Source organism: Bos indicus x Bos taurus, chromosome 18, assembly GCF_003369695.1.
Source record: "Bos indicus x Bos taurus breed Angus x Brahman F1 hybrid chromosome 18, Bos_hybrid_MaternalHap_v2.0, whole genome shotgun sequence".
Lineage (NCBI taxonomy): Eukaryota > Metazoa > Chordata > Mammalia > Artiodactyla > Bovidae > Bos > Bos indicus x Bos taurus.
Window position 1 is genome coordinate 17993500 of NC_040093.1, and position 20200 is coordinate 18013699.

A 20200-nucleotide genomic window follows, 5' to 3' on the forward strand; every position below is an offset into this window, starting at 1 on the left:
GACGTACAAACTGCTGGGTGTAAGACAGGCTAAAAGGATGTATTGTACAACGTGGGGAATATAGCCCACATTTTGTAGTAACTGTAAATAGGGTGTAACTTTTAAAAATTATATATATAAAACAGGCAGTTAGAGGAGCAAGGTCGTGAGGCAAGGAGCGGTAGGTTTGCAGCCGCCATTTCTTCCGCCTCTGGTCTCTGGATCTTTCGTAGAGCGTCCAACAGCGCTATGTTGGGACAGAGCACCCGGAGGTTCACAACCTCAGTGGTTCGTCAGAGCCACTATGAGGAGGGTCCAGGGAAGAATATACCATTTTCAGCGGAAAACAAGTGGAGATGACTAGCTATGATGACTTTGTTCTTTGGGTCTGGATTTGCTGCACCTTTCTTTATAGTAAGACACCAACTGCTTAAAAAGTAATCCATGAGACAGATAGGAAGAGGAGCATATTAAGAGATGCAGTCTCTTAAAAGGATCAATCCCTTGAATTCAGCATCCTAGATATGTTTGTAAATAAACTTATAGCATAAATCCTTAAAAAAAATTATATATATAAAACAAAGATAACTATCAATGATGAGTGGAAAAAATAAAATTATAGCATATATAGTTTTTTTAAAAAAGGTATATAAATGGAAGCATACTGTGTGTAACCATGTGGGATTGGCTTTTTTCACTCAGGGTAATTCCCTTGCTGCTGCTACCTTAGGTTCATCCAAATTGGCAAGTGTATCAGTAGTTTGTCTCCTTTCACTGCGGATAGTATTTCATTGTATGGATGTAGCAGAGTTTAACCATTCATCTGCTGAGGGACAGCCAGGCTGTTTCCAGTGTGGGGCTATTATGAAGAAGCTGCTGTGAACAACTGTGTATATAGGCTTTTGTGTGAACCCACGGAGAAGGCAATGGCACCCCACTCCAGCACTCTTGCCTGGAAAATCCCATGGACGGAGGAGCCTGGTGGGCTGCAGTCCATGGGGTCTCGAAGAGTCGGACACGACTGAGCGACTTCCCTTTCACTTTTCACTTTCCTGCATTGGAGAAGGAAATGGCAACCCACTCCAGTGTTCTTGCCTGGAGAATCCCAGGGACGGGGGAGCCTGGTGGGCTGCCGTCTATGGGGTCGCAGAGAGTCGGACATGACTGAAGCGACTTAGCAGCAGCAGCAGCAGTGTGAACCCAAGTCTTACTTCTCTGGGATAAACACCCAAGAGTCAAACGGCCAGAGCATATGAGAGTTGCCCACTTAGTTTTTAAGAATTTACCAATCTATTTTCCAGAGTGCCTGTACCACATGACATTCCCACCAGCAAAGTGGGAGTGATCCAGTTCCTCCACATCCTTGTCATCATTCATTCAACAGATGTTTATTGAGCAGCAAACAAGAAGTGTAATTCGTATCATCAAATAGGAGCTTGCATCCTAAAGGGTGTGTAGATAGGCAACACACAAGTCAACAAACTGAGTAGGCGCTAAGAAGAAAATAAAGAGAGTGCTGTGATAAGGGCAGGCAGGCCAGAGGCACAGCCGGTGATTAGGAAACCACACGGCCCAGGTTCACATCCACCACTTCCCAGCTGCAGGGCCGAGGCAAGCGCCCTCACGGACCTGTGCCCTGGTTTCCTCATCGGTTTCTTACGAGATCCCATCTCCCAGGGCTGTTGGGAGGACTGAGCAAGATAATAGCAGCACAGACCCTGGGTGTGGAATCCATCAGTTTAAAAGACTCTCTAAGCCTCTCAACACCCCAGGCAGCAATGATGAGAAGCCACAGCTCAAAGTTTTGTGGGCTTCCTGAGACAGAGTGTCCCTAAGTGCTCAGAAGGGAGACCCCCCCCTCCCCCCGCCACCCTCTCCACAGGTCAGAGTTCCCCTCTGGGAGCTCTGGGAACTGCCAGACAGGGACACAGCGGAAGAGGGGACAGCAAGGCCTCCACTTACCCAAAAACCAGCAGGGGAGACTCCAGGGCAGGGTCAGAGGAGTTGCTCAGGGTACGTGGGCCTCTCTGCACCCCGGAAATCTGACACCATTCCCCAGGCTGGAGGAATCACCTGAGTCCTCTCAGAAGGGCCGGGCACAGGGGCCTCCCCAAACTCTTGGGCCACAAAATAGCCGTTTCCTGTGCTGGGCTGAGGAGACCAAGGTCATCTGGAATCTCTCCTCCCCACTGCTGTCCCCGGTCTCTCCTGGGCCTGGCACACAAGAGGGAACCGAGAGAAGCCTGCTGGTGGGCATCTTACAAAAGAAACAGGGAAATGGGTGGGGCCGGGTCCCTTCTCTGAGAGGAGGGGATGGTGAGTCAGCGAGGCCCCGAGCCTTTCTGAGGAAGAGGCCCTGCTGCGGTGACCTGTTTCGCGGGCCTCCCTGTGGCCTGAGATGGATCCACAAGCTGCTTCTTTCCTCAGGGTTGATGAGTCTGGAACGGGGGCACCTTCTTATGTAAAGCTCCTTCCAGCCCTGCAGACGGACAGCCAGAGGGCCACACAAAGCACCACGAGGTGGCAGGGAGGGTTGGAGTCTCTGACCTTGACCCTGCCTTGCAGTCTCTGGTATAAACTGTCCCAGGGGGAGGAAGGCAGTCGGGAGGCCAGGCTGTGAAAGTGCGCTGCACACAGGCATTAAGGAACCAAGCCAGCAGGGGTCACTTCTCTCCTTAAAACCCTTCCTCAGTTCTCAGGGGCCACCGGAAGAAGACCGATCGTTATGGATGGTTCACCAGGTCTGGAATGACCCTTCCCCCCATCTCTCTGCTCAGGGCACATGGGCCTCTGTTCCCCTCTGCCACAACGCAAGGCCTCTGAACAGGCTATTCTTCCTGCCCCCAAAACACCCGGCCTCCAGCTCACCCTTGGGCGAGCTCCTACTTAATCCTTAAGTTTAGGTTAATGGGTCATTTTTCCAGAAAAGGCTTCTCAGACTCTCCCAGCCCTACTCCAGTAAGGGCCCACCTGTTAACTCTCTGTCAAGGCATTCTGAAATTTTCCTTTAGAGTTTAACCACCAGTTTAAATTATGTTGTTATCTGAGTGATTATCTGATATGTATCTTCCCTTAGCACATGGGGAGTGCCGTGAAGTCAGAATAATGGCAGTGACATTATTACTTTTAACAACAGCTCATCACGTTTATTAAACACCTACGATGTTTTCACAGCATTATCTCAGTGACCCCTCACCACAGCCCTGTGAGGTCAATACTATTACAACCCTAATTTACAGATGGGGAAGTCATGTCAGTCCTGCCCATGGGACCAGGCACTCTGAAAATGGTTAGTTTGGGGGTGAGGGGGGACATAGATGTTGGAGGTATTTTCTGATTATTCCCGCCCCCTAATTTCCAAGGTAGAGGGGAGTGGAGCCCATGGGGGAGCAGAAGCCCAGGTCCAGAGAGCACATTTGTGTCACACGCTGCTTATGTACAGCTTCTGATTCCAAGGGCTCCTTCTGGTTCTAGAAGTGTTAGTCACTCAGTCGTGTCTGACTTTATGAACCCATGGACTATAGCCCGCCAGGCTCCTCTGTCCATGGAATTCTCCAGGCAAGAATACTGGAGAAGGTTGCCATTCCCTTCTGTACGCGATCTTCCCAACCCAGGAATTGAACCTGTCTCTCCTGCATTGCAGACAGATTCTTTACCATCTGAGCCACCAGGGAAGCCCTTTCAGGTTCTAAAGCCTCTCCAATCCAAGAAGACACTAACTGAGCATATTATTTTTTATTCACATCTTTTGGCCATACAGTGCAGCAAGTTCCCCAACAGAGATTGAACCTGTGTCCCCAGTCCAGAGTGTTAACCACTGGACCGCCAGGTAAGTCTTACTGTGCAGCTACTGTGTGTTAGGCATGGCCGGAGCACGAGAGACACAGCAACAAACAAAACACGTGGAGCCGCATTTTCACAGGCTCATGTCTGCTGGGGGGATGGACAAAAAGTCCTGCTTTTCTTTAGTAGAGATCAATAGTGGTTGAGGAGGTGATGGTTGGTGGAGGGGTGGGACCCAATAGGTGGAGCACAGGGCTCTGGAGCTACCCTGTATGACAGTGTAATGGTTGATACATATCAAGTGTTATGACCCACGGCATGTAGAACACAAGGCATGAGTCCTAACGATACACTACAGACTTCAGTTAATAATGTCGAATCAGTACTGGTTCATCGATTTAAAAAGACATACCATGCTAATAGGAATGTAAAAAAAGGGGAAACTGTGAGGTGGGGAGAGATGGAGTTTGTGAGAACTCTCTGTACTTTATGATCGTTTTTCTGTATACCTTTAAAACTCCTCTTTAACAAAAAAAAAGTCATGTTTCTCTTGAATCCATTCCCATCAGCTCTATCTTTGGTTTTCCCACCACCTTCACCTGCTCCTTGCACACCTCCACTCTTCTGATTCTCAACTCAACGCCTTCACTCTTCACCTGGTGCCACCCTCCACCCTCTTCTCTCACCCCCACATCCAGTCCATTCAAAGTTAGTATTGGCCCCACCCTCAAATTATGGTGAGGATCTGTCCACTTCCCTGGTCCTCCCCACAGCTCCCCGCCAGCCTGGACCATGAACCAAAGCAGGAGCTCCCAGCCCTACTCCCACACACAGCCAAACTTGAGGCAGACCGTCTCCCTCCTCTACTCAGAGCCCTCCCACAACACAGTGAGGAAAAAGCCATGGTCCCTATGAGGCCTCACATGTAACTCTGACCTCATCTCCTCCTGTGTTGTCTTTTGATTTCAGCTACTGAGGTGGGTGTGTGATGGCATCTCATGGTTACCATGTGCATTTCCACATGATGATTAAGGATAGTGAGGTATGTGCTTCAAATAATAATAATGAAAGGTTATTTAAATCATAATATTATTATTTAATATAATATGATACAAAGGGTTATTTTTTTAAAATATTATTATTTAAACAATAATAATAATGAAGGGTTAGATAGCATCACTGACTCAACAGACAGGAATTTGAACAAACTCCAGGAGACAGCAAAGGACAGTGAAGCCCAGCGTGCAGCAGTTCATCAGATCGGAGAGACAGACAGGACTTTGCGACTGTTTGGAAAACATTCCACCTGGGACTGTGGATCTGTATTAAACTCCTGAATCCCAACAACCACTTTACAAGGGAGGTAGTGATATCATCTCCATTTACAGATAGGAACACTGAGGCACAGGCAGGTTATGTGCCGTGGCCACACTCACACGGGTAGGAGGCTGGGATTCCAACACAGGCCTTTTGTCTCATGACTCTTCACTGGTTCTTAGGGTGCGTTTGTGCATGCTCAGTCACCCAGTCATGTTCCACTCTTTGGGTCCCCATGGCTTGTAGCTCACTAGGCATCTCTGTGGGATTTCCCAGGCAAGAATACGGAAGTGGGTTGCCATTTCCTCCTCCAGGGGAATCTTCCTGACCCAGGGATTGAATCTGCGTCTCTTGCCTCTTCTGCACTGGCAGGTGGCTTTACCACTGAGCCACCTGGGAAGCCTGGTTCTTAGGGTAGGTGCTGCTGCTGCTGCTGCTACTAAGTCACTTCAGTCGTGTCCGACTCTGTGTGACCCCATAGACGGCAGCCCATCGGGCTCCCCCGTCCCTGGGATTCTCCAGGCAAGAACACTGGAGTGGAGTGCCATCGCCTTCTCCGCTTAGGGTAGCTAATAGGAGATTAATCAATATTGAATGAATGAATGAGATTAAGTTGGGAAAGAGAAAACTCAGGCTTTCCAAGGAGTTATTGCTCATGGCAGGAAGATCAAATACAAATACCACTGAGCAAACTCTGTGTGTTTAACCTAATTAATTTAGTTTGAATATAAGATCTACCCAACTATAAAGTAAGATATCCCCCCTCAAAAATGATCTTCAGAAATAAAGAGTTTTCACATAATTTTCTTTTGAACAAAGAGCCATCTGGGAAAAAGCCACAGCAGCATCTAAAGATTTCAGTGATGCTAGCTTTGGCAACAATAAAAAAGGAAGGATATAGTATAACAGACTCAGGAACCGTTCTGGGGGGCTTGACTTCACAATTCCAAGTGTTATAAGTCACTTAAAGAGGCCCTTTAAAGACAGAAAGCAAGATAGGGGCAAAAGAATAATTTAATTTAAACAAAATACTCAATGTAAAAAAGTCTTACTGAACATGGAAGGGGCATTTAAACTAAAATTTTGAAAACTGAAAAAAAGGCTGTGTAAAGTAAGACTGAAAACCGTCTTGAGGCAAAGTGCTGCACTGTGTGGGATGAAACTGTATTTTCCTAAACTGTCATTTATTATTCATATTGGAATCATTAGTCTGATTGACTCAAAAAATGAATGCTTATGTAACCGCTTTTATATGTTCATATTTTTTCATTTATTCATTTTCTGTAATTGCCTTTTAAAATAAAATCTGTTTTTTTTTTTCTTTCTTAATGTGACATAGTAAAAGTTATTGGCTGTACGTTAGAGATCACCAACACACAACTAAAAGGGGAATTTGAAAAAAATTGTCTAATGATATAAGACTATTTGGGATACAGTTTCCAGAAATGACTTAATACACAGACTCAAGAAGTGCTGCATCACAAGCACTTTAGAGGTAGGTGGAAACGTGTATTCTGGAAACGTGCATTGATGACTGAAAAGGGGCTCCAATGATGAGGAGGAGGTCCATGAATAGTATGAGTGAGTTTACCAAGTGAGAGGATCTAAGCCACATTTTGAATTCAACATTTTTAATATCATGATTCTAAATGTGTCACAAAATTAATAAGTTGGAAAATATAGTTAGGCTGCTGATTATGTCATCAATATCCCTAAATATTTCAAGTAGACCCCAAAACTTAAAAAAAAATCTTTTCTCTGGAAAGATGGGGAATCACCTTGCTTTCAGTTCAGTTGCTCACTTTGCTTTGGGATATACATATATACACACGCATATATATAATATTACGGGCTTGTGTGTGTGTGTGTGTGTATAAAATATTGGGGGCTTTCCTGGTAGCTCAGCAGGTAGCTCAGTCTGCAACGCAGGAGACCCTGATTTGGTTCCTGGGTTGGGAAGATACACTGGAGAAGGGATAGGTTACCCACTCCAGTATTCTTGGGCTTCCCTGGTGGCTCAGATGGTGAAGCATCTGCCTGCAATGAGGGAGACCTGGGTTCGATCCCTGGGTTGGGAAGATCTCCAGGAGAAGGGAATGGCTACCCACTCCAGTATTCTGGCCTAGAGTCGGACATGACTGAGCGACTTTCACACTTCACACACTTCATATATAATATTTTATACAAAATATATATATATTTCTAAGTTCAAGTATTTTTTTTTTTAATCTGGAAGGAACACATCAGGCTTGAAAAAATGATTATCTTGGCAGAGTCTAGGTCCTTTGATCTTTCTTTTTTTTTAAACAGCAAGCAGGTTATTACTTTGATAATCAGACACACAGAAAAACAATACAGTTTTATAATGTGAGGCTCACCAAAGGACACAATAAAACAATAGTTCCCACCCTCAGCCGCACCCCGGAAACATCTGGGAAGCTTAAAAAAAAAACCCATCCTACGCCTGGTCCTTCCCTTGGTGACTCTAGTGAAATGCTCTGGGGTGGGGCCTCGGCCTTGGGGTTTCTTACAGATCCCCACGTGACTCTAAGGTGCCACGAAGATGAGACACCATTAAAGCAAAAGTTTTCAAAGTTTTCTGTAGAACAGATTACTAAGTGCATTTTAGAAAAGCAAAAGGTTCCATCGTCAGAGAAGCAGGTTTCTTTCCTGCAAGATTTCTCAGAGCAATATGCAAATGTGCACCATTCTTTTTACAAGAGAAGGATGCAGTACAAGGCGGACATCCTTGTGTGTGCACGCATGCGAGCGTGTGTGCTCAGCATCTCTTCTTTCCAGCAGCCGTGCTGTTAGCAAGCCCCAGCCATTCTGCCTGCTAACCTGCCCCCTCCTCACCCTGCACTCCCCCAACTCTGGTTCTGTCCTCCATCCTCTGCCATCTGGACTCTAGCAGAAGACGCCTTCCTGCTCTCCCATGGGCCCTACAATTTACAGCCCACAAAGGTGGGCTGAAGGAGATCCCTGGGGCACACAGAGTTTGAAAAAGCTTCTGCTTCTACCCGAGACTGCCTGCGATGTCCTGACTGTCACCCAGTGATCATGGGAGGGACCTGTCTTAAGGTGCAGGTAGGTGCATCATGGACAGCACAGCTGCCACAGGGTGAACCTGGGTTCTCCATGCCACGTTGAGCAGCTAAGTCCTCAGCCCCGAGAACGCCTGGACTTGGGGAGCCCACACATCTCCGGACAGTTTAAGTCGGTACCAATCAGGTTTTCTGTTACTCATGGCCAAAAGCATCTGAACTAAATGCTCTCTATTAAATTACCCTGTTTCACTGGTCAGAAGTTTTTGCACCAGGTAAAATGATACTACTTGGTTTTCTTGCTTATCTGTCTCCCACAACCTTCCAGAATGCCAGCTACACGAGACAGGAACATGTGTCCATCTTGTTCTCACTAGGTCCCGTGGACCTGAAACGCTGCCTGCCAAAGAGCTGAAACAAGCCTTTGCTGAAAGAATGACTGAGCTCATGTAATTTTTCCAACAGCTCCAAAAGGTAGGTGTTAACAAATACCGAACTCCTCCCCACAACCACGCAGACCCTGCACGGTCTGCCTCCACCTTCCTCTCCCCAGCTCAGGATCCTGCCGTTAGGCTGGCCGCCTTCCAGTTCCTTCCAAGTCAAGCTCCTTCCCACGTCCAGAACTCGCTGATGCTGTTTCCTTTACTGGGCATGTGCCCTGCTCCATGAAGGTCTACACAGCCTTCCATACATGCGTGTGCATGCTCAGTTGTGTCTGACTCTGTGTGACCCTGTGGACTGTATCCTGCCAGGCTCCTCTGTCCATGGGATTCTCCAGGCAAGGACACTGCAGCGGGCTGCCATTTCCTCCTCCAGGGGGATCTTCCTGACCTGGAGATTGAACCCACGTATCCTGCATTGACAGGCGGGTTCCTTACCACTGAGCCACCTGGGGAGCCACACGTCCTCAGGCCTCCCCTCAAATGGCAGTCTGTATGAGAGACGTCCTCTGACCTCTCTGAACGGGACAGATCTCCCCTGGACAGGCTCTCCTAGTTCCCCCATCAGGGCACGTAGTGCAGAGGTAATAACTTGGATCATTCAGTGATTACTTACTGAGGTTGTGTTTCCTCCATGGAACCATGGGCCCCAAGAAGGCAAGGGCCCCTTTGTATCTTCAGAGCCCCCTTACGAGAACTGGCACACAGTAGGTGTTTAATAAATACCACATCTGCCTACAGTGGCGGATATTTACTGCTCACTGAATACCCATGAGCACCCACATCCCGGCCCCTTGCAGTTAGGCAAGGCCATGCAGCTAGTTCCGGGTGTGCAGAGGTGGACTGTGTTACTCTGGCCTTGGCATCTAAGCTCTGCTGTGTGACCCTCTAGTTCCCGTGCCCTGCAGTGGTGACCTTGGAGTCTGCATGTTCCCGCCGTTCAAGACATGGGAGCCTCTCACACCCCCCACGCTCCCCCCACCAATCCTGGGTTCCTGAGGTTCGAGGTAAAGACCCCAGCAGACCTGACTTGGGTCATGAGTAAGAAGTCAACATTTGTTGCATGCAACCTCTAGGATCTCAGGGTTAATTTGCTCTTGCAGCCGAATCTTGTCTCTCACTGGCATTCTCCGTGGATGAATGAAGGCAGAGACAACTGTGATTACAGACTGGGAGGTGAGGAGCAGGGAGGTGGCTTCAGCTGCCAGTACTGAACTCACTGAAAGGATGAGAGGGGGAGACTGAATAACTCTCGCTGGGGCATCGCCACTTTCAGTGCCTGCTGCAGCAGATGAAAGGACCCAGAGCCCCCACTCCCTTCAGACAGAGCCTGCCTCGGGGCCCTCATCAAACGCAGCCCCTTAGGGATCACAGCCAAGGCTTGGCCCCTGGGAGTGGGGAGGAGGCCGCTCCAAAGCCAGCAACACCCTGGAAAACCCTATTAGCTAGTGGAAGCTGAAACAGCAAGGCTGCATGAAGGGCCTGGGCTAATTCGGGCTGACAACCTTCCCTTGGAATCACCCACTGGGGCTCTGCCCTCCCAGCTCCATCCCAGAGAATAAATCACACTGTCAGGTCTAATTTGGGACTCGGCTGATGGGCTGAGCAGAGAGGGCATCCATGCGTTCTGGCCACAGAGGTCAAGGGCAGCCTATGTGTTGGAGGCTAGAGCTCGCTGAAAGGCCCGGGGACTAGATGGAAAGGGGACTGGGAGACTGAAAGCTGTTGGGCTTCCAATACACACTGAACAAACTCCTCTATTCTCCCATAAAATGTCTGGCCCAGGTCTCAGCTGTTTTCAGAGCACAGTCCAGGCACCCTGCTAGCTTGGAGCTGGGCGAGAGGTAAACACTCATATCTGAGGAATAAACAATCCTAACAGCAGCAGTGAGTGTTTATTATTATCTTATAGGTTGGCGACTAAAGGATGCCTAACTCCTGACATGCAATAAAGGCTAATGAATGAAAGTGGCCACCATCACCGCCACCGCCACGGCCATCTCATCTATTATGTGACTACTTCGGCCATTAAGTACTTGAGATTCATTGTGTTGTTGCTGTTCAGTTGTGTCCTACTCCATCGACTATAGGCTGCCAGGCTCCTCTGTTCGTGGGATTTTTCAAGCAAGAATACTGGAGTGGGTTGCCATTTCCTCCTCCAGGGGATCTTCCCTATCCAGGGATTGAACGTGCATCTCTTCTGTCTCCTGTACTGATAGGCAGGTTCTTTACCATCAGCGCCACCAAGGAAGCCCCCAACATTCATAGTCATGTTGTAATTCCCAAGACAATCTTAGGAGAAAACAGAAGCTTCCAGAGTTAGGGTCCCCACTTGGGGCTCATCAGTGATCAAGCTAAGACTAGACCCCAGGTGGGCTGGACTCTGAGCCTGTACTCTCGGCCACTGTGTCAGCCTGCTCTGATGGATTTCACTTCCTTCAAGAAGCTGGCCCTGAAGCCCCAAGTCGGTGTCAGGTGTCTCTCCTCAGAGTTCCCAGGGCCCTGTGGCCTCTCAGCACTCTCATCGCTCTGGCCTGTGCACCTACAAAGCTTTCCCCAAATACTCCCCATCCAAGAGGGCAGCCCTGGGAGCCCAGAGCCCAAATGGGATCTGTTCACTGGATGGACAGATGGAAACCCAAGTCCAAACCCTTCATCCAACAGGAAGGTAGTGGACATTGAGCAATGAGAGCTGCAGTGAGTTTCCCTGAAGAAAGGGGAGTTAGAGGAGAGAGAGAAATTGCCCCTTGATGATTGCCATTCCTTCTTCAAGGGTCCTAGCTGCTCCCAGGAGACCTCCTTGACCCCCCCACGTTTGTCTGGGCACCTCCTGAGTTTGCCCCATACAGCCTGGGCTGTGACTGTCTGAGGGCCTGCTTCCCTCACTACATGAGGAACCCCCTGAGTCCAGGGCCCACTCAGCCATGGGGGCCATCTCACCCACACGACTACACTACAGAGATGGGTACCAAGGAGGGACATATTAAATATGTGTTGAGTCCATCAGCAGAACCCCAAGAAAGGAAGGAAGGCTGGAAGCACCATTCTGGGAAGAAGAGTTGAAAGCACAGGCACAGCTTGTTTGGAAAAGGAGATCAGGAGATGACTCCGCCATCTGCAAGCCACAAACAGCCCCCAGGAGGAAGGTGTGTGACCAGTGCCCCTCACCAGGATGGGAACAGAACCACTGAGATGTGAACACAGAGCGGATGTGATTCACGAGGAAGCTTTTTAATGATCAAAACTTCCCCAAAGCAAATATGTTGCCCAATTCCTCCCTTCCTAGAAGAATTTAAGCTGAGGTCAGACAGCTAGCAGTCTGGAACCCCAGGACCTTTTACGAAGCAACCAAATGCAGTGGCTAAGAGTGAGCACTCTGGAGACACTGTAAAGATTCTCACTCCAGGGCTTCCCCAGTGGCTCAGTGGTAAAGAATCCACCTGCCAATGCAGGAGACATTGATCTCTGATCCCAGTTTGATCCCTGATCTGAGAAGATCCCACATGCTTGGAGCAACGAAGCCAGTGTGCCACAACAACTGAGCCTGTGCTCCAGAGCCTGGGAGCTGCAGCCACTGAGTCCAAGTGCTACAGCTACTGAAAGCTGTGTGCCTTAGAGCCCATGCTCTGCAACAAGAGGCATCATCGCAACGAGCAGCTCACGCACCACAACTAGAGAAAGCCTGACTGCAGCAGTGAAGACCCAGCAGAGCCAAAACAAAATCTTTTTTTTTTTTAATAAAAATAAATAAATAAATAAAAGCTCCCACTCCAGTGCCTCTACTTGGCAAAGGGCTTCAGCTCTCGGTGCCTCAGTTTCTAAGTCATTCCAGTGGGGAGATCACAGCAGCGACCTCACAGGGTGGGTGGAAGGAGTGAATGAGATCATGCGTGTAAAGTGCTTACAGCAGGCCTTGGCACCAAGTCAGCACCCATTAATGTTCATTATTATTGTTTTTCTTCCCCTGCGGAGCCAGACACTGTTGGCTGGCTAACCCACTTACACTCTTGATTCCCCTTTTCTCTGGCTTTCTCCTCAGATGTTGAAAAGCTAAACGAAACTTCTCACCTTCCTTGGTGGCTCAGATGGTAAAGAATCTGCCTGCAATGCAGGAGACCCGAGTTCGATCCCTGGGTCAGGAAGACCCCCTCCTGGAGAAGGGAATGGCTCTCCACTCCAATATTCTTGCCTGGAGAATTCCATGGACAGAAGAGCCTGGTGGGCTACAGTCCATGGGGTCACAAAGAGTTAGGCACAACTGAGTGACTAACTCTTTCATAGTCTTTCAGAACTAGGGGAGGTTATATAGCCCATTTCTGGCCAAGGATGCATAAGTGGAATCTTCTGGGGAGGGGGATTCTGGGAGTGCTGAGCCTGAGAAAAAAACAGGCTGCTGGCATTGATGCTCCCTTCCACGTTCTGGCTGGAGCTGCAGCAGCAACTTTGAAACCACGAGGGAAAAGCCAAGGGACGCAAGGAGGCTCCAGCTTAGACATTACTCAGCCTCTGAACTAACATTGGCAGCCAAGTACCTCTTGGTTTGTTGTTATGGGACAGAAAGCAACCCTCATTTATTTAAGCTGCTGTGAGCTGGGTTTTCTGCTCCTGCAGCTGAAACCATTCCAGGCTGCTGCACCCACCATGACACAAATGGCTCAGGGCACACGGCCATGGTCTGCCAGCCTCAGTTCAGGTCCCTGGCTGAGAACTCCTGATCCAGAGAAGAGAGCGTGGAAGGCCAAGACAGGGCAGCATTTACCAAACCTGAGTCTCTGTGTTCTACCCTCCCTTTTCAGCTGCATCTATTAATATGTCCCATTATACAATTACTTACTTAATAAACTTGAATATATATACATATATTTATATGTAGAATCTACATTCTTACTTAAACAGCAAAACTGGTATCTTTTGCTACAAAAGTAACTTAATGAACACAATAAAAATGAACAAAAGATAGTCATCCACTGATCTCTGAAAGTTAATTGATGTACCATAATTTGGGTTCAGGCGGTTGGCAAGAATTCCTCATTTTTGTCTTCTATTGGGGAAAAAAATATCAAAAGATCTGGCAAGATTTAGCACTTCTACAGGGCGGCAAATGGGCTAGAGCTAAGTAGGGGCTGCTCCTCAGAGAGGGAACACGTTTTCCTGTTTGCCAGAATTCCGGAAACCCTATTCAGAAGTGAGTTAATTTGTTCAGCTCTCCTGGCTGGCAGGTGGAAGAATTAGGTCAGGGCCTCCTCAGAGAAACCTTCCTGAATCGCCTGGTCTAAAATCGCCCCCTTGGACTTCCCTGGTGATCCAGCAGCTAAGACTCCGTGCTCCCAATGCAGAGGGCACTGGTTCGATCCCTGGTTGGGGAGCTAAGATCCCACATACCACATAGTATGGCCAAAAATAAAATAAAATCGCCCCCAGTTGCTCCCAGTGAGTCCCTTTTCCTGCTTTACTCATCCTTATAGTATTTATCCTGACATTCACTCATTTGTCTGTTGTTTTATGCTTCAGTAGTATGTCAGTGCCTGCAGGGAAAGGATTTTGTCTGTCTTGTTCATTCCTGAATCCCCAGTACCTGGAGCATAACAGTAGGCACTCAAATGCCTATTTGCTGAGGGAATGAACGGAACAAATGAAGGGACAAGAAACCCCATCTCCTGCTCTCCAGTCCCTGATGTACTGGTTACCAGGTGGGAACAATGCTGGTCCTCCTGTGGCTTGAGAGGCAATACTAGGAATTCACTCACAAACTGGAACTTTTACCATACTAAATTAAAAAAAAAAGTTTTTTTTTTTGGCCATCGGCACGGCATGTGGGATCCTTAGTTCCCCTATCAAAGACTGGACCGGAACCTGGTGCACTGGAAATGTGGAGACTTAACCACTGGACCACCAAGGAAGTCCCCCGCTTTACCACGCTAGATTCAAATGAGTACTTATGAGGCCACAGGGCTTCCCTGGTGGCTCAGCTGGTAAAGAATCTGCCTGCAATGCAGGAAACCCTGGTTGGACTCCTGGGTCAGGAAGATCCGCTACAGAAAGGATAGGCTACCCACTCCAGTATTCTTGGGCTTTCCTATGGCTCAGCTGGTAAAGAATCCGCCCGCAATGTGGGAGAACTGGGTTTGATCCCTGGGTTGGGAAGATCCCCTGGAGAAGGGAAAGGCTACCCACTCTAGTATTCTGGCCTGGAGAATTACATGGACTATATAGTCCATGGGGTCACAAAGAGTTGGACACGACTGAGCGACTTTCACCTCACTTCATGAGGCCATACAAATATATGTTGATAACTGAAATAAATGAGGGGAAAGGGACAGGTCTTCCTTACAGAACTAATAATGAGGACAATTCATAAATGTAAAAGGAATGAAGGATATGAAAAAAAAATCACCATTGGGAAATACCACAGTAATAACTTGCATGCAAGTCACCCTTCCAGTGCCAAAATGAGTGGGTGCAAGCTTAAGGAGAAACTCATGTGGTCTCAAAGCACCTCTCCCAAGATATCTATCAATTACAAAGGGAAAAACAGTTACCGGACAGTGGAGAAACCCAGCAGACAGCAACCTGACCAAGTGATCCAGGTTAACATCACCAGTGGTAAGACACGTGGACCTGTGGGTGCCACGCGCCATGGTGGGCACCTCACCTCTGAGGTGTTCCGCCAAATAACGCATAAGCTGCAGTCCTGAAGAAATATCAGAGAAACCCAAGTTGAGACAATCTACAAAATGACGGAACTGCTCTCTTTCGAAGTGTCACAGTCATAAAAGACAAGGGAAGACTGAGGAACCGAGGCGGACGAGAGGAGGAGTAAGGAGACGGGGCCACTAAGTGCAGTCAGGGGTCCTGGACAGGACGAGAGGAGGAGTAAGGAGACGGGGCCACTAAGCGCAGTCAGGGGTCCTGGACAGGACGAGAGGAGGAGTAAGGAGACGGGGCCACTAAGCGCAGTCAGGGGTCCTGGACAGGACGAGAGGAGGGGTAAGGAGACGGGGCCACTAAGCGCAGTCAGGGGTCCTGGACAGGATCCTGGAACAGCAAAAGGACATCAGTGAAAAACAAGTAAAACGAGCGTGCAGCTTAGTTCATAGTTCTGGGCCAGAGTTCACTTCCTGGTTTTGATAGCTGTGCTACAGCTGTATAAGGTGGTAGCAATAGGGGATGCTGATTGAAGGGCAGATAATGTGAACTCTCTGTACTATTTTGGTAACTCTTCATAAGTCTAAAATTCCTCTAAAATAAAAAAAAAGTTAATAAAGAATTGGGCCAAGAAGCATCCCACAATGGAAATCTGGTCTCGAGAGACTGCCCCACAAACAAGCTTTCGTACCTGGGCAGATCCATAGACCAGGATGAAGGAATATGAAGACACCCAAGAAACAAACAAGGAAGAAGATACTGTCTATAATTTTTTAATTAAAAAAAATTGTTTTTTGGGCACAAGATCTTAGTTCCCTAACCAGGGGATCAAACCAGGGCTCTTTGCAGTGCGAGCTTGAAGCCCTGACCACTGGACTGCCAGGGAATTCCCTCTATCCGCAGAGTCACTCAGTTCCCAGACTCGACTGACTGGTCCCTGCAACTCAGCCAATACCATTACTTGCATCCAGAGCCTGGATGCCAGAATCTTCTGTTCTCCCACTTGCCACACTATTGGGGTCTCTTGGTGCTTCAAGGGTCAAACAGCACCCCCTCTCCCAAGCCCCCTGTGGCATCCTGCCAACAAAGGTAGGTGTCCTCATTTAGGAATGCCCCAGTATCACCTGGGACACCCCCACCCCGAGGCCCTCTCCTCTGGTCTAGGCCAAAGAAACCAAAGAGGGTGCTCACTAGCCAAACACCCAGAAACCTACTTCAAAACACGTTAAAAATCTTCATATTACAGGTAAGTACTTACCGTGTACACATATTTTAATTTCGTGTAGCTACTCGCACATTTTTAGCCTATAGACACACGGCATATCCACACGGTGGGGGCCGGGGCCATTCTGTATCCTAACCGTGGTGGCAGGTACACAATGCCATGCATTTGCCTAAACTCAAAGAACTACACACCAAAAAGTGAATTTCACTTGATGTAAATTTTAAAAACGAAAATTAAAAAGTTGAAAAGAAGTGAGGTCCGGCTGGACACCCACCCAGCTACCGACAGTCATTACTTCAGAGGGCAGACATCAGACTGTGGGTATTGGGAGGGACAGTGAAGCAGACTTCTGTCTTTCCCCTGATACTCGTCCAAATAAAAATTTTTAAAAAATAATAAAAAGGAAAAAACAAACAAACTCAAAAACAAGCAAAGAATAATAAAGGGACTTACATGCACGAGTTGTAAAGCTTAAGCAAACCAAAGTCAAACAAACCTTAGTACTCACCCTTGGTACGTTCTGGACACTAGTGCTCCTTATGGGTCCCAGGAGAGCTGAGGTCAAAGACTGTGCATCTATGGAGAAAAAACAAAAACAAAAACACAAGGTAACGTCTTTGGCCAATATGAGCCTTCCTACCGTAGTACCCACCCGTTATTCACGAAGTCACTCCCTCAATGAGTACTGAACGCGTGCGGCATGCCAGGCACCAAGGGTACGCCAGTGACCAGGACCAGGTCGCTGCCCACGGTGAACAGACACTGCAGCAGGGAAAGGAGACACTGAACAAATACAGTTTGCAGCCAGAAAGTGGCAGGTGCCTAAGACTGAGGGAGCTGCTGCTTTTCTTAAGGGGTCAGAGGAGGCCTGAGGACGAAGACCTGAACACAGGAAACCATGAGCTGTGTGAGCATCTGGGAAGAGCCTTCCAGGCACAGGGATGGCTGGTGCATGTGACCTGAGGCAGGAGTGTGTGTGCGCACGTGAGCGTGTGTGTGTTGGGGTCGGGGGTGGGGAGGTTGTTCAGGAGCAGCAGAAGCAGAGTGCGTGTAGGAGATGAGGGCAGGGAGGTGTCAGGAGTACAGATGAAAGCCCATTATAATGACATCTCCTTCAAACAACTGTGAGCAGAGGAGTGGTGGAGAAAAAGCTCTTGTCCTGACTTGTAACTCTGTATTACTAATTTACGTTTTTGACTATTTAGTATGGTTGTGCATTTTTGAGTGGATATTTCATGGATGAATGAATGTCCCTGGGTTGAGAAGCCACTGTCTGCATGGTTCACCATTACATTTCAGTTGAGGCCAGGCACGAAGGCAGGGAGATGAGATCTAGAGGACAACCCAGAACCTTCCAGACCCTAAATGGTGACTCTCATTCACAGGCAGAACGTGCAGGCTTCGTCCAGGCAGAACCCCCGCCCGATAAGCCTAAGAAATGCAAAACATGATTGCGTCCATATTACAGATGAGAGAACTGAGGCACACAGTGGGCGATGGGCCCACTAACTGAGGCTGCCCAGCCAGTCAAAAGTACACTATAGGGAGGATGAACCCAGGCAGCCTGGTCCCTCACACTTGCTCACAGCCTATTCCTGACCACCTGGCCAGGCCACGTGGTCACGGTGATCAACGAGGAGAGGGCCAACTGCAGGCTGGCAAGGACTCTCCCCATCCTTCCCCAATGCGGCCATGTCCACATGCCACCCACACACCAAGGCCGACCTCACACGCCAGCCAGACCCTCCAGCGAGCCTCAGAGGAAGGAAACCTAGCAAGTAGCTGGCCTACTTTCCAGAGCCTGAGGATTAGGACAGTTTCAATAATCTTGCCCTTAGGGATGCTGGTGAAGCCAAAAGGAGTTCTTAGTTCTTACCCTTTCTCAGGCCAGGGACCCTTGTTAGCAGCCTGGTGAAGAAGGGTGTGGGTTCTTTCTTAGAATCACATGCTCAAGCGTACAAAATACAATACACAAGGTTACAAAGGAAATAAGTTATATTCAGAAATATCTGTAACACAAAACCTATTCTGAGATACAGTCATCTTTGTGCTTCTTTATGAATGCTTTTGACAAACCCAGACAGTGTATTAAAAGGCAGAGACATCACTTTGCCGACAAAGGTCTGTACAAAGTTATGGTTTTTCCACTGACAGCTGGACCATAAAGAAGGCTGAGCACCTAAGAATTGATGCTTTCAAGTTGTAGTGCTGGAGAAGACTCTTGAGAGTCCCTTGGACAACAAGGAGATCAAACCAGTCACTCCTAAAGGAAATCAACCCTGAATATTCATTGGAAGGACTGATGCTGAAGCTGAAGCTCCAATACTTTGGCCACCTGATGTGAAAAGCCAACTCATGGAAAAGACCCTGATGTTGGAAAAGACTGAGGGCAAGAGAAGGGGGGTGACAGAAGATGAGATGGTTGGAAGGCATCACTGACTCAGTGGACATGAATTTGAGCAAACTTCAGGAGACAGTGAAGGACAGGGAAGCCTGGCGTGCTGCAGTCCATGGGGTTGCAAAGAGTTGGACGTGACTGAGCAAATGAACAACAGCAACAGTGAATGCTTTAAATCTCGAGATCTTAGCAGTGGGTCCAGGAACTACAGTCATTTAGGAAGAGATGAGTGTAAATGATAACTTGCAATATCCGCAACAGTAATGTGATATGGAAATACTTTGGAGTTTTCGAGTGCGACAAAGTCATGGGTGTAGCGAATACAATGTGGCTTGTGGCTTTTGTTCAGAAGGAATGGAAATTATTTCAGTTAGATGGTAGAGAAAATAAACATGTAAATTTTCCCCCAGCCAACTTCATGATCCTCTAAATTGTATCCAAGGATTCTTCAAGGATCCATGAACCCAAGACTAAGGAGCCTGTGCTAGTCCTGAGATAGGGTAAAGGTGGAGTAGGTGTTAAGGGAAGGTAACAGCGGGGGGATGTGGGGCGGATCCATATCTGTGTTAGTTTCATACGGGAAGCGGTCCTGGGCACTGAGCGGTTTTGGTCCATCCTGTACCCACTTCCCCTTTCCAGGTCAGCCCTCAGAACCTCATCTTTCTCACCCAGCCCATGGGATTCTTGTGAGGATGACCCCACCCATAGGTTGGTAGAGAAGGGAATGGTGTCATAAAAACATAGGCCTGGCCAATTAAGTCACTGCACCCCCTCTTCCAGAGCCCTAACCTCAGGGATGGCTCAAGGTGACCCTGGCACCAAAGCCAGCTGATCAGGTCCACAGATGAGTCTCAGGACGTGAGCTGGGATAACAGGAAAATCCCCAGGGCTGCTAAGCTGGTTGGATATATACCTGGAGCTGCCCCAGAGCCCATCTGACAATAAAACCAACAGAGGACTGCAGAGCCAGGAGATGGAAGGAAACGGGGTCCCAGCAACCCTGAGGTCGTTACACACAGAATGTCCCAGACTGCAAGTTCAAACATTTCCTCTCATATGTAAGCAGGCTGACCTGAATTTCTACTTGTTCACACAACCGAATGACTCTCAACTGACACAGAAGGGAAGGCGTGAGTACAGTTCTTGACAATTCCCACAGCTCACTACCAAGACACTTCAGAAAGCACAAAATAAAATTAGAAACAGCTACTATACATAGAATCATCAAATACAGAAAAACACACACTCTGTAAAAACTCAGAAATAATCTCTTGGGTGGTTGCAGTCCCTAAAGCTGGTCTATGAAATACTAATGATTTTGATTTTCAACATGCTTGGAAGGGCAGGAGGGAACCAGAAGCACCTAGAA

General features: G+C 48.1%; 1 protein-coding gene and 1 pseudogene across 4 annotated transcripts in view; one reads left to right on the forward strand and one right to left on the reverse strand.

Annotated features, from left to right (window-relative positions):
* The window catches only part of SIPA1L3 (signal induced proliferation associated 1 like 3), a 253461-nt gene that overhangs the window by 132715 nt on the left and 100546 nt on the right, over positions 1 to 20200 (reverse strand). For all 4 annotated transcript variants that reach the window (XM_027515958.1, XM_027515959.1, XM_027515961.1 and 1 more), the window contains one exon: positions 16942 to 17009. The gene's annotated coding sequence lies outside the window, so the exon portion shown is untranslated. The remainder of the gene's footprint in view (positions 1 to 16941; positions 17010 to 20200) is intronic.
* LOC113876568 lies at positions 104 to 533 on the forward strand (annotated as a pseudogene).